Source organism: Dunckerocampus dactyliophorus, chromosome 14, assembly GCF_027744805.1.
Source record: "Dunckerocampus dactyliophorus isolate RoL2022-P2 chromosome 14, RoL_Ddac_1.1, whole genome shotgun sequence".
Classification (NCBI taxonomy): domain Eukaryota; kingdom Metazoa; phylum Chordata; class Actinopteri; order Syngnathiformes; family Syngnathidae; genus Dunckerocampus; species Dunckerocampus dactyliophorus.
In genome coordinates this window covers 6,583,871-6,597,990 of record NC_072832.1, presented here as the reverse complement: position 1 = coordinate 6,597,990, position 14,120 = coordinate 6,583,871, and the positions used below count along the sequence as shown (strand labels likewise).

General features: G+C 39.3%; 1 protein-coding gene across 1 annotated transcript in view; it reads left to right on the top strand.

Moving 5' to 3' along the window:
• The first annotated feature begins 1,427 nt into the window (after window positions 1-1,427).
• Window positions 1,428-14,120, top strand: part of cdh5 (cadherin 5) — a 44,982-nt gene continuing 32,289 nt past the window's right edge. Inside the window, exon 1 of the mRNA XM_054799199.1 lies at window positions 1,428-1,871. The gene's annotated coding sequence lies outside the window, so the exon portion shown is untranslated. The remainder of the gene's footprint in view (window positions 1,872-14,120) is intronic.

Sequence of the window (14,120 nt, the reverse complement as noted above, 5' to 3'; positions counted from 1 at the left end):
TGTGTGTGTGTGTAAGTAGGATTGATGCCCCGGGGTTTGCGCTGGATGTTAATTGCCTGCTCGTTACACCTCCCACAGCGTCAGTGTGACACACAGTGCACGAGTATTTTTGACGCAAGCTTCTTGAATATCCTCAACTTTGAGGGACAAGAACACACTGAGAAGGAAGATTAGTCCTCTTAATCCCGCCCACCAGCCTCTGATTGGTCCAGAGGCCTCATGGGTATCAAGAGCAGACGCCTTTTAAGTCAGAAGGGACAAAAAGTCGTTGGCTGAAATTAGAACAAATCAGCCCCTCAGAATTTACCAAGCCTTTAATTATATCTTGTCAGCGGACAATATTATATAAAGTCAACTTGGATATACTTTAGAGTAGTCAGTGTACAGCTTTTATAGTGTAGATTTACTATCCATGTGTGTTGTGTGTGAGTGTTGACGCATTTTCAGTTGACAGTAATGCTTCACAATGTCACAATACAAGTTGGAATTCATGTTTCCCCTCAATGAACCACAGCTCCCCAGTGCCGGCAGCACTCATGCACGCTACCACCACCACGCTTGACGGTTGAAAAGACACAATTGTTTTGCCACTCACTTGTTTAGCCAGCTATTTTGACAATAATGGCTGTTTGTTGACCCATTTTCAGTGGCTAGTAAATCTGTACTGCTATACAAGCAGTGCACTTACTACTCTAAAGTATATCCAGGTTGACTTTTGATAGTATTGTCCCTTGACGAGATATGCTGACATAAAAATTCTTGGGTAGGGCTGTACTCTTTTGGGAGATGAAACTATGAAAGCGAAAGCATGAGGATTGGTGTGATAAAATGTCCATCACTCTGCTTTCTTTGAAGACTTGTTTCGTCTTTAGGAAAACAACGTGTGTGTGTGTGTGTGTGCGCACTTCTCCACTGTGGGAATTCAAAGTAAATATCCACATATGCTCCCAGGGGTATTTTGAAAGACTCGAGTAGATGTGAGGTGACAATTTGAGCAAACAGTAAGCAGGTCTGGGAACAAAAGGCAGAGTGAGATAGCATGCGATTGGAAGCTGCTCCAATACTAGAAGAACACGCACGGCCCACTTTATCCTGCCCAAATTACCGTTTTCTGTCTTGTGTGTGTGTCTACCTAACTGTGTGTGTGGTAGGGCGTCACTCTCATCTCATTTAGCGGCTTAGACAAGATCTCTGTCTCACTCACACACACACACACAGTGAAATATTCAGCAGCCTTATGTGGGGAAATCTCTGTGGATTATCCCCAATAACCTGTTTAACTTAATCCTTATCTCAAACACATGAATAATAAATCCACACCCCCCTCTTCCTCCCCCTTCCACTCCATGTTCACTCTGAGAAGTGACGCCTCTCTCACCTTGCTCTCCATCACCCTCCCTCCTTCCTTCCCTGCTCCATCTCTCTCACACACTCCATCTGCTCGCTCTGACACGAGCGCTCGTCTCCAAACCTCCAAAAACATCACTGCTTGCTGCTTGCTGGTCTTGGTTTGTGCTTTTGGGTTTTTCCCATCTCCAGGACAGGAAGAGGAACAGTAGCAGCAGAGGCAGTGAGAACTGGACACAATTCCAGGAAAAGGAAGTGGGCAGTGACCTTTTTGAGCGAAAGACGCCGAGGGTCGCACAGCTGCTGGGCGACACTTTGAGGGAGGCTTGAGGAGGAGGAGAACCTGTTGGATACATTAGTGGACCCTTTTGTTGAGGGGGAGGAGGAAGGTGCTAAAATATTGCATCTCTCTTCATAAGCACAGGCTGGTTTGAGGATTTGGAACTTCTGCTGAGATCTTTGGAATATTCTACTTGTCGACACTCTGCGAGGAGGATTTGGGACCTCGGACTGACGGCAGTGAGGTAGGAGTTTGATGACACTCAAGGGAGACTAGATTAGGTACACCTGCAAGCTTCAATGAGATCCAAAATAACATGAGGTTCTGTTTTGATTGACACTATCATATGATTGTGCTTGGCGTTGCATGATATTGAGAGTTGATAAATATTTAATAATAGTAATATTTTAGCTAACGACAATAATGCACATATAACAGTACCAATCAAAAGTAGTGCATTATTATTATTATTATCTTTGTAAAGGTAGAAAAACGCTGTATTGGATCTAATCCCATTGAGCAGGTGTACCTAAAAAAAAAAAAAGTGTCTGTCTCGGAGCACAGTCGCAATCACAAACGATGGTTATGACCTCGTTAGGCCGCGCTGTCGCCCGCCGGCCGTCTCGTTTAGCCGCTATTGGACAACTGAGTGTGGATTTAAATGTTCTAATTGAGTGCAGCGCTGACTACTCACCACCCACCCTCAGCCTCCTCCTGCTATGTCGTTGTCTCCCGTTGGGGGTGCCGTCCTATTAGACAGACGGCTGCCGCCATGGCAGAGACAATGACTGGACACTGCACAAAAGAGCAAACTAGGAGGATTTACATCATTTGTGTTTGGTGAGAACGTCAGTTGCCCAACCGATGTTAGATTGTCCGTACAAAGTCGACATATAAACAATATTTTTGGTGACTTTTTTTTTTTTTGCATCTTTAAAGGTGATTCAAACTTTTTACAAGGCGAGAAACAGAAGTAGGAGTCTATTTGTGTGCCAAGCACGTTTTCCAGTACTGAAAATGCTGTTAAGGTGTCACTGGTACAACGTTTTAGTGTTTGAGATTTGACATTATACCCTTTAAAGCAGGGGTGTTTGATATTTTTAGTTTTGAAAAGCAGGCTAAAACCAACTCATGTGGATATGGTCATAAAAGTTGCTTGCTGCATATTTAAAGAAAAAGCTGACAAAGGTGACAGAGCGTATTATTATTAATGTAAGCTTTGCTTCTTCCTACGACATGCAAAACTGTGAATTGTGCTATGTGATGTGCTCCGGTGTAACTCGTGTGCATGTTCAAGATGAATTAAACCATTAACATAACTACAATGTATTTTTCAGAAGGTTAAAGGTCATTGTCTAATGAAAAACAGGTAAACCTTACGGTACTAAAGATACCAGAGTACCTTAAGTCAAAGGTCAGGATATGTTCCTAGATATTTCGCTTGATAAACACACTTTAAATTTGTGTTGAAATGTTTCAAATGTACCAAAGAAGCAGCAATTACATTTTTGGTGAAGTATCCTGCCCATTTATTTCTTTTCATGTTTTATGTCATGTGACCAAGCCTAGTTCGCAGCCAACTCACACGAGCTAACACAACTGCAGCGCTCCATGATTTTATTCCAGTATTCGTTCATTTTCTATGCCGCTTGTCCTCACTCGGGTCATGGGTATGCTATCCCAGCTGACTTTTGATGAGAGGCGGGGTACACCCTGGACTGGTTGCCAGCCAATCACAGTTTATTCGAGTATTGTTAAATGATAGAAAGTCTTTTTGTCACCCCCGCGACACAAGCAAAATGATACATCTTGTCATTTTACATCAAACCATGAAGTGGCCTGCAAACAAAAATTCTTTTCACGTATCTGAGTTAAATTTACATTCGCTTTTTGCAAGTTGTGTGACGATGGAATCGTTACCTTTTTGTTAGAGGAATTTATAAGGTTTGTTGGTCACCTCTGCCACAGATTTTTAAAAAATGGCACAGTCTGGTCATCTAAAGTCGAACCAGGAAGTGGCCTGCAAACAAAATTTATTCCACTCATCTTAGGGGAACTGACATCCTCTTTTTGCAGTTGCTAAAATGCACAAATAAATGCATAAATGAACAAATAAAAAACAATAATAATAAATATATAGAAGAATTAATAATTATTTTTTCTCTCTTTTGTGTGATTAATTCGTCTTTCTGCTGTTTAAGTCATGTGAAAACATTCATCTTGCTCCTGAATAAAAAAAAAATACATCAAACCAAAAAGTGTCCTGTACAATAATTTGGCTATGATCTTTGTATTGTCAGGGCTGTTCTTGTCTTTATTCTTCTTGTACTGTCTTTTATAGTCATCCCTCGCCACATCGCAGTTAGAATTTCGCGATTTCACTCTATCGTAGTTTTTTCAAAAACATATTCATTAATAAATCATGCTGTTTTGTGGATTTATTAGTCAAAAATCTGATTATTTATGCAAATGTTATGTGTTTTTTGCTTAATTTCAGCATTCTCAAGCATAAACATGGCTAAACGAACTAAAATACAGTACAAATATAAAGCATTCAAAAGACGCATTCAGAGACGATGAAATTTTATATTCTAAACTGGTCAGTAGAAAAGAATACCAGTTTCCGACCTTCTACATAGAATATTTTATACAATTAGAGCCCTGTAGACATACAATAACACCCCTATAGTCACTTGTACACTCACATCACCTAATATAGCAGATATAATCAGAGGAAATTTGCTATTTAAGACATAAATAAGACTAGTGATCCTGTGTGTTTCAAAAAATGTCTTCCAGACGTGTGGACAGGAAGTGATGTTGGGGATTCGGAGCCGAGTTTAGCCACAACAGTACCCCGTGTTATCATTATGATTATGATTATTATTGTTATTGTGTCTGCTGTGAGATAATTCAAACCTGCAATAATTGTTGTTGACCGCGATCACGTCTGGTGCGTGTGACACCTAGTGGCCAGTGTGGACTATAGTTCATCAACATCCTTTATTCCCTTAAAGTGCATTTGTAATTTAGTTCATTTATGCTTGAAAATGCTTAATTTAGGCCAGTCTTTTCTGTCATGCCCCCACTGGGGGCCAGAAATGTTTTCCCAATATGACATGCTGTTGAGGAACTGATAACATCTATTTATTTATCTGTACTGTACAGACTGAACTAGAAACTGAAAGCAGAGAAATACAACAAAATGGAGAGCAGTGAAGCATACAAGCGTATTTACTGTTCACCCCCTCCCACACACACGCTATTTGAGAAGCACTGACTTAGGTGAACAATATGTAAAAATTGCTTATTAATCTTTTTTTTCTAATAATAGGCCATAGTCAACTACAAAACAGCAGTCATTTATTAATTAATTAATGTTGTTACAACAGGCACTATAATCCTTAACAAAAATCCCTAATAAAAGCACGGGCCTCTTTTGCGGCCGTTACCCATGCAAAGCTGAAACTCAACTCTGAACCCCGAACATCACTTCCTGTCCACACCTCTTTCAGGTCCCGTAGGGAACACATTAATAGTAACACACACATGCACAAGTCTTATTAACGTCTTAAATCAGGGCTCCACACTGTGAGTAAATAGTTGCATTTTGTGACAAAAATTTGAGACATAGCAAATAAACTTTCTATCTACTTGTGCATGTGCGACCATGTGACTTTTTTTTTTTTTTTTACCGCAGTGATATTTTGTCAAGGTTGCGGGTTCAATCCTCAGTCCTCTCGTGATCGTGTCAAAGCATCCTTGGGCAAGATACTGAACAACCAGTTGCTCCTGATGCTGCGTGTCATCAGTAGGTACAGTAAATGTGCTAACAGTGTCAAAGCGCTTTGAGTGCCTTGGAGGTGGAAACGCGCTATACAAGTGAAAGACCATTTAAAAAATACAAGCAATGCGATTGGTTAGGCGCTTGTTTTTGTCCCACGGGGAAGCTACAAGTGGCTATCACTTTCATGGGGTACATGCTAAATTACTTTTTAAACTGTCAATTAACATTACCTTGCTCTCTTGTTATCATTATAATAATGATGTCTTGTCTCCAAAACACTAATGTTGTGTGTCTAAGTTGTTTAACATAAACACGTAGTCCGGCTTTAAGACAGCGATGCTATCACAGGGGTCTTGTAAGCTAGCACTAGACTGCCAGGTGATTGTTGAGTAGCTCACCAAAGTACATTTCCTTGAACTCTTAGTATTTTTGTAAGTGTTCAATTCAGACGTGATGCCTGTGTTTAATGACAAATGACCACAAAATAGCATAAAGACGCTGAGTACACTGAGTGGAGATGCGCTTTGTAAATAATGTACAATTTAAATGTTGGCAGTCACATAAAACACAAATAGCTCACCTCGCCTTTCTTTTTGTCAAAGTAGTTTTAATGGTGCTGGAAGTTGGATACACCTGCGCTTACAAACCTGGACACTCAAGTTTATAATGTTTTATAAAACACTTTTTTTTTTTTTGGAGCATTGCTTCTGAAAGTTCTGGCTGGGGACCCCTGTTTTAAATCAAACTATGTTTGAACTCAACATACGATGATAACGATAAAGCTGTTAGGTGTAATGACAGGCCGGTGGTTTCTGGTCTACAGTAAATATTGAAGGAGTAAGAAATAACTGACTGTCAAAATCACACGATGCGATTTCATTCTGAGGTGTATACGATGCCACCAAAGAGGTCTTCCAGAAACAATAGACAGAAACAGGGTGGTTAGAGAAGACAGTCGCCGTTTATTTTCATGTATTTACCAGCAATGCAGTCAAAATGAGAGGAATGAATATATCATGAATATTTACTTTGCAAGTCGATTTTGGTGTGCGGCCGTAATTTTTCTGTTTGCGCTCCTAAAACTGTAAGTTAAGGGCCCCGGTGCTCCTCGTAGTTCATCTGGAGCCTTACAAATGTCTTACGTACTCTTGTGTCTGCTATGTTGTATATTACGACTATAAAGGGGACTATAGGGGTGTTATTTAATGTCTACAGGGCTCTAATAATGTTTAAACCGTATATAGAAGTAAAAAGGTTTTCTATGTTTATAAATAAGGAACCTTGCTTCACAGAAATTCACTTATAGTCAGGTCTGGAATCAATTAACCGCGATAAACGGGGTTCGGTTTGGTCCTGTCAGCTTACGTCATCCTCTGTCAACCAGGAAGTGGCTTACTAACGCACAAAAAACGAACACAAATGTCTTTTATTGATGGTTAAATCTTGTCGGAGGTCCTATTCTACAGTAGTTTCTAGAGTTTCTAGCAGTTTCTACAGTAGTTTGCTGGTACCGACTTTCAGTAGAAAATCCTCCAACACTAATAAGTGACTGTTTGACCCACTTTAGGCCAGTTTGTTGGTTTTCTGCAGTTTCGCACAGAATTGTGGGTCGCTTGTTGCTATTGTGCCAGACAAGGAGGAGAAGTTGGGTACGGTGAGCTCTCTTGGATAAATTGAGGTGTTCCAGTCTTTGCACATGGGTTTTGTTTATTTTTTTTTCCCGATGTATGTATGGATTTGTGAGACCCAGAGGGAGACAGAGGTGATTTGATTTGTTGTTACATTACGTCGAAAGCCACTGATGCAACTAAACCCACTGGTCTAATTCCTGGAGAGGGGAAGAAAAAAAAAAATCGGGGAAAATCCTTTGGGTGCCATCTGGGAGACTGGCTCACTCTCACACACACACACACACAGATCATGATTAGAGGCATTCATTCATTCATTCAGATAGATGTCGGAGTGCCTGACAAGCTGTCCAGTTGTGACGACGTTAGCTCAGCCCAAGCCACTGATTGCTTGGGGAAGATCAACTTTGATTCTCACTGACATTTTACATGCAATACCTGACTTAACCCTTTAGTGGACAAGAGCAAACCTTATTTTATGCAGTGTTCAACATGAGCCAATTGAAACGTGTTTTCTTTCCCAGCCAATAGCCAATAAAAAAATATCAAAATAAACATTTTATTTCAACAAAAGAAATATATTAAATATAAAATATGTAATGATTGATAATACCTAAAATAATTATATAAAGGTGATTAAAATACGTTTTTTACAATTATTTTTTTTTACATATTTATTTTAATTCATTTGTTAAATTTAAATGTATTCATTACCTATACTTTCTACAGGAAATTGATATAAGAAAGCGTTTAGCGTAAGGTTTGTTTAAAATTCTGAATTGGCTACCTGCTTCAGGAATCAAGATGTGTTTGTCGGGCCAATTTGTTTTTGGAATGTGGGAGGGAACCGCAGTACCCGGAGAAAACCCACGCACGCACGGGGAAAACAATGCAAACTCCACACAGAGATGCCCAACGGAGATTCAAACCCAGATCTTGCTGATCTCCTGACAGTGCGGCCAACATGCTAACCATTCAGCCACCGTGTGGCCCCATATTGTGATTCACAGCAAAATAATAATCTTACAAAGGCTATTTTTCAAGTCTAAAATGTTCATTCCAAGAGTGATCAAGTACAAAACCTTTTTTTGCTGGCACAAACCGTCGACTGAAGAACATGATGTCTATTACGGAAGTGGGATTTGACAGAGATTAAGGACCATTTAAGGTCATTTGGGCCATACGTTTAGCTAGCCTATAATGATACCCAACCAAGAACAACCTGAATAACATGATCATTCTGGACACGAACAGGAAAATCTCCATTTGATTAATGCACCATAATTGGCCTCCATTAAACTTTCTTACTATTCACAATTTTTTTACGAGCAGTTTGGACAGGAATGACAGCTTCTCGTCCAACAGAGAGGCCGGAAATTTTTAGTATTATTATTCTGATGAGAGGCGGCCATTAGTGTCAGTGAAATGAGGCTGACATCATTGCTAACGACTTCACTTGGACTGGTGTGATTGACGAAGGAGTGACAAGGAACTAGACAACATGTGAACGGCTGTCGAGTGCACGCTAACTGACATGACAGGGTGTCACTGAGGACACTGTGTGTGTGTGTGTGTGTGTGTGTGTGTGTGTGTGTGTGTGTGTGTGTGTGGGGCACTTCCTGGTGTGGCTTGCAAACAGATTGTTAGAAGCTGCTCGGTGATTAAACCTGTTTTAATCTCGATAACAGACACACGCTGCTGTCGTGGACAGAAACACACACACACACACACACACACACACACACACACACACACTGGTGATGATAGAAGGAGTAAATTGTGTCAAAAGAAGCTTTTACAACCAAAAACAACAAAGTGCCAGACATAAAAAAAAACATTACACTTTATTTGCTGTTTTTGGAGTCTCTGTGGTCAAACACTGTCAAAAATCACTTTAAGGCCATGAAAAGCATTTCATCTTTCATATTATGTGGCAAGCTATCCAGATTTGGCATCGAGACTTTTCTGTTCTACACGGTGTCCCTAAAACTTATAATAAAATCCTTCTTTTTTTTTTAAATTATAATATTTAAAGATGTAATTAAGTGTATATAAAATGCGATTCAATAATACAATATAAAAAAAGATTTTAAAAGTATTTTCATAAATGTAATATATTCATTATTATTATTATTATCTAACATATTTTTTAATTCTTAAAATTCTTCCCTTTCAAATTAATTATTTGTAGTTAAGTAATTTTTATTTAAATTGAACTTTGTTTGCATAATGTATGTTATAATGTATATTTCTTTGTGTATTATATTATATACAGTATATCCAGACTTTAGGGACACCGTGTACATAAAAATAAAGGCCTGAAGGTTCATCCTCAGTGGGCCATGTCTGCTAAAGCACCTGCAGTGCATATTTGGTTGGACAGATGGCGCTACAGGAAGCTCAAGATGTCCGAAAAAGTGGAAAAGTTTAGCATGGCAGTCGTTTTACAGCTTTTTACTAGTTACAACTACTTCCTGTGAGGTCTGATTACATCACAACACCCAAACACCAGACCACACCAGCAAGATGTCTCAAACAGCACAGGATACACAAATATTGTACGTTGCAATGCTAACACCAGACTCCAAACTCATCAGTCGCACAGTTTTCATTTAAATCCGGAAGGCAAAGTGTACCGGGACTTAGCAATTAAACATCAAAACATGAGGAAATGAAGACTTGTTATCGCTGTCAGAACAACAAACAAGTTTGCAAATTAGCACCAACAAAAGTCAACACAATAACATTCATTTTACATGTACAGTATGTGTCTCCAATATAATTTGTATTTTTTTGTATTTTCTGTGTTTTACACCAGAACACCAATAAATGGGGTCTGCGTACCAGCGGCGGTGCTACAGTTTGAGAATCCATTGTCTAACTTACATGTAGAATAATAACTGTGCATTATTTTTTACTGTGCTTCTAAAGTGTGAGGTAACAGGTCATAACTAAAGTAAAACTATAAACACTGCACACTGTCCGTTTTTAATGTTACATTATCTTGCTCCAAAATGCAGTTTTCATGTAAGCAAACAGCCGAAATCACCAACTTTTTCTTGAAAACAAGAGACACAGTAATTAGATAAGAGTGCAGCACTTGGCTGCAACCAGCAGAGGCGCTGCTGACTGCGTCTCAACTAGTTTGCTTTCTCAAGCGGCAGCTATGGAAAATTGCGACAACCCCTGTGGGTAGCGTTATTCTGATGAATACATATTAACTCTTTCACTGCCAAAGACGTCTATTGATGTCTTTACAAAAAGTAACGTTGACTGCCAAAGACGTCTATTGACCAGATCGCCACGATCTTGTGGCGGAAGTCGATTTTATCCGATATTCAAAATACAGCAGCCGATCCCGATCCTAGAAGATAGGATCGGGACATCCCTAGTTACAAGTGCTACATACAGCCTTTAGTTCAATTTTTCCCCGTCCTTTTGTCTCCCAAGCATAAGGCAGACTCTTCTAATGGCCCTGTGTGGCATTAGACATTGTAAAATGCTCAGAAAACAACATTGGCTACAGGGATAAAAGTAGAGTTGTTCTCTCTTTTTTATTACTTCATAATTAATGATTTTATGACTGTACTTTATATGTAAAGCGTGGCTGACTTAGGTGTTGATTTAGCTATAATTCAGCGATAAGTTCTGACTTACACTAAAACTCAAGTACCATCGCTGTCGTGGGAACTGAACTCGTACAAAGACCGAGGGCGACATGTATCTGAGACTTTTAAACGCAAAATACATAATGGAAACATATGCTGTGAAGCGAGAGAGACACGTGAGTGCTCAGATGAGACAAAGTTTTGTGGTTGTCGTTTGTGTATTTCATCCTGAGCTGAAGTGAAAAGTAGGTCAGAGTCGTCTGCCACTCACACAATGACAAGCGTGTTGTCGTCTGCTGCTTGCGGACAACGCTCACATGTAATTACTGATATTCCTGCAGCTTGTTTATTCTGCACAGCTTCGAGGTAAATAATGAGGGGAATAGGGCGATGAGAATTAGTTTGAAAATGAATGAGATGATAATCAGACGTTCCACCATGCCACATTCTGCAACATGTTATTGCAATAATCGAGGAAGATATGCTACAAAAAGTCAAGCACCCTATTGCCGTTAAACACAACTACTTTCCAGCGACACTGAACAACACAATCACATTATGCTGAAAACGCTACATTTTTCACACAATTATGCCCCATTTTGACATGAATTCTTCACTGCCAAGAGGAGGGGATTCTTGATTAACTATATGTTTCAAAGCTGGCAACTTTTTATGCCAATAAATAGGAAACAATGGGAATTTATGGGCATTACCAAGATTAAAAATGCAAGAAAAACAGCCATAAATGTTTTTGTAAAGAAAAAAGCACCATCATCTCTATTTGCACCACCAGAGTTTATGGAAATTCAGGCGTTAAAGGGTTAAACTTATCATGTTTATTCAATTTATTATTTTTTTTTATGAAAACATCTTGTTAATGGAAAGTGTTTAATATTATATATTTCAAAAATAAATTTACGGCACATTTTATATACAGGTGTACACAACATTATGTGGTTACGACACAATGCCATAAATTATTAATAGTGTATTCTATATTATAGCCATCCATTTTCTATGCCGCTTATCCTCACTAGGGTTGCGGGGGTATGCTGGAGCCTATCCCAGCTGACTTCAGGCAAGAGGCGGGGTACACCCTATCGCAATTGCAGGGCACATATAGACAAACAATCATTCACACTCACATTCATACCTATGGAAAATTTGGAGTCGCCAATTAACCGAACATGTATGTTTTTGGAATGTGGGAGGAAATTGGAGTACCCGGAGAAAACCCACGCACACACGGGCAGGACATGCACACTCCACACTGAGATGCCCAACGGAGATTGCTGATCTCCTGACTGTGTGGCCAGCATGCTAACCACTCAGCCACCGTGCGGCCTCTGTATTATTATATACGTAGGAGAAATAATTTTTAGTCCAGGCAGACTCTTCTGATAGATATGTCAGTGCATCAAAGAAAAAGAAAGTGAAAATGAAAAGCGCAGTGAAATTAGGAACGGAGAGGAACTTGCACGTAGACAGAGGACCTCCTAGTAATCCAACATTGTGTTGATTATGAAAAATTCATGAAATTCTTCTACTTCAAGAAAAAACAACTCGTATTTTTTTGGGATCTGAAATTCTACAAAACCATTTTGGGGGGGAAATTTTAAAAACATATTATTAACTCTATACTTCCTTATAGTGTCATACAGCATGTTTTGATATACATCATTAGAAATGTTTTATTTACTATCACTATTTTCCTTGACTGTTTGTTCGGAGATGAATACTGCTTACAGTAGGTTACCAATTATGGTTCTTTACTCTGTGACTTAATCATTTCCGGATATATTCGACTTTCATGCTATCTCATGCTAATGTGACGACACAGTGGAGCGAACAAAAAATGTTAGCCGGTAAAAAGAATGACAGGGAAATAAGAAATGTGAGCCAGAAATAGCCAATGATGAACAAAATGCAGGTTCCATGGAACGAGAGAAAAAGGCAGGGCAGGATCAGGAAGAAGAAGATGATGACTGACGGGGGGGATGACGACACAAGACGAGACAGACGAGATGACGAGATGAAGACAGAACAGTGGAAGAACAGAGGAGGAGAAGGAGGAAAAGGAGGCAGCACGCAAACATGGCAGCTGAAAAGCAGGAAGGGAGTGTCCTCTCGCTAATCAGCAGCCTTCATTAAGGCAGCAGAGACATTTCCCAGAAGGCATTGTGTTTACACTTCCTGTTGCTGATTAAAGAGAATGACTAAGACCCCTGCTCGTAAAATGACCTTTTATGGAAGGCACATCTGTCCTCATTGTAATCATCATCTGGTCATAGGGCCTCCATACAGACATGTACTGTATCAAGTCCATAGATATTTGATATACCTGTATCAGTTCTATCCTCCAAACAGCAAACCAACATAAAATAGTTGTTGAAAGTCTTTATTTAAACATTGTCCTCATAGCAACTTTAAATTACTCTTTAATTTCAATAAAACTAATCTTTTTCCCCTATTTTTCTCTGCTTGAACTTCAGCTTTGCTCAGGGCTAATGTGAATAAAAACACTCATTTTTCTCTCACTACTATAGTGTCTGCTTGCTCATTTAAAGGACTTTGATTTTAATAAATGACTTACTTTATCTATGATTAACGTGACAGAACTTGAGTTATAACGTCCTTCCCCAGGCACAATCCATAACATCATTTAATTATCGTACATTTCTGAATTCATGAATAGTTCAGTGTCATGGAACAAGTGAACATATTGTCTTGTAAAAAGCAGAATTTCAGTATAGGACCCCTTTTGAGGGTGTACTCAATGAAGTGTCAAGTGAGGTGTTTAGCGTTAGTATGATGACATGAATGGTGTGCTGCAATTACGTTGTTTGTGTTTGTGTATCTTTAGAGGAAGGAAACTAAATAAAGGGTGAGGAGATTCTGCAGGAAACATGTCAGTGAACGCATCTCAAGGATGGGCAATGTTCATCCCAATCTTAGTTATGACTACTGTAAATGAACTTCAGCGAGTGTTTATTCACCTACTCTAAGGATACGCTTGAATACTTTTCAAGCTGCTGCACTTTTACAAACATATATGGAAGATATTTAATAACTGTTGAATAAACGGCGTATCATGGTCTAAACACACACAATCATGTTTCATAGCAGCAGAGAAATAATGCATTATAGTTAAAATAACATATGTGTTATACAGGTTCATATGCACACAGGTATCCTTTAAAGCAGCGGCCCCCACCCTTCCTGACCTCAGGGACCAGCTTGTGTTCTATCAAACCACTGATGGGCTGTCACGAAATTAAAACGGGATGATATTTCACGTGTAGAGAAAAGCTGTCTCGAGAGAACAGCGCAGACAGAAGCCAATCAGACTCAACTATGGCATCGCTTCTTTGCAAAATAATACACATAATGTCCAAGCAGAAGCTGTAGTAATTCTACAATTGATAAAAGTATTTGTCAAGTCAAAACAAAATCACTGCATGTCTATCAGA